Source organism: Rhagoletis pomonella, unplaced genomic scaffold, assembly GCF_013731165.1.
Source record: "Rhagoletis pomonella isolate Grant_MI unplaced genomic scaffold, Rhpom_1.0 Rhpom_scaffold_00001, whole genome shotgun sequence".
Classification (NCBI taxonomy): Eukaryota; Metazoa; Arthropoda; class Insecta; order Diptera; family Tephritidae; genus Rhagoletis; species Rhagoletis pomonella.
In genome coordinates, this window is record NW_023458555.1 from 55700593 (window position 1) to 55701817 (window position 1225).

Below are 1225 nucleotides of genomic sequence, written 5' to 3' on the forward strand. Positions count from 1 at the left end.
AAGTTTCTATCAAATTCTAAAGGGCAGTGTGAAAAATCTGATGGAAAATCTGTGTATGATGCTTCATCTCCTTCTAACATATACGTTTTGGCATATTGCTAGACTGCTTACTCCCTTTGAGTTCGGCATTCAAATTCTAGTCATCAGTGATGTAAATCTTCGACAATTATGAGTGATCAACCTTGATAGACGTGCAATCACATTTGATGTAATAACCGATCATTCATAACACATCAGTAGCCCGTTTCTGTAACTTTGCGATATAATAACGAATGATTTGTTATCGCAAGGCTCGTATCGAAATCGATATGAAAAGTGTTTCTGTAACTCAGAAAATTCACCTTGCGATATCATTGTGGTGAGTTGTTAACATATCGATGGTACGACTGAAATGGAACAAACCATCTGTCATTTCTGGCGCGAAATTGTCTTGTTTACGTTAAATAAAAGTTAAAAGTTGGAATATTAATTATAAATCCGCCATTTGTTTGTTTGTTTTTGATTAGTTAACAAGTAAGTGCAATTATACCCATATGTATACACACATACATATTGTACATACATACATATAATTCTTAATCTTCTCTAGCTTAAAATTATGCTAGCAGCTGCATTAATTTCTTTGGAAACTGACCAAAGGAATAGGTTACGAGTTCATAGACGCCATTTAAGGGATGCAACTGACCCATTTCATTTACCAGAAGCTCGGTTTGAAGAGCTTTTTCGCTTTAAAAAAGAAGCTGCAATTGCTCTATTGAATGAAATAAGTCCTTTTATGAAAAACGGAGAAAGAGGCACTAAGGATGACTGCAGCACTGCATTACTTTGCAACGGGATCGTTTTTAAGGATTTCGTTTGCTCTTTAAGTAAAACAATGGTTTGTCGCTCTATAAAAGAAGTAACATACATCATGGAAGAAAAGTTGATGTGCAATTATATTAAATTTCCAACTATACTGGAGGACCAAAACAGAATTCGACGAAGGTAGTTTATTTAAAATTTATAAGTCTGTACATTCTCATGTGCACGTGTTGGTCATTTCTTTTCCAGCTTTTTTTCTGCTACTGGTTTTCCTGGGCGCATTGGTGCTATTGATTGCACGCACATAAAGATTAAAAAGCCAAGGGCCGACGTTGAGAGCTGATATATTAATAGAAAAGGATATTTTTCAAAAAATGTGCAATTATTATGCGACTACAACCTTAACATATTGGCTGGCAATGCA

The 1225-nt window shown here is 35.0% G+C and overlaps 1 pseudogene; it reads right to left on the reverse strand.

Annotated features, from left to right (window-relative positions):
• Positions 1-1202: 1202 nt before the first annotated feature.
• Positions 1203-1225, reverse strand: part of LOC118751024 — a 2209-nt pseudogene continuing 2186 nt past the window's right edge.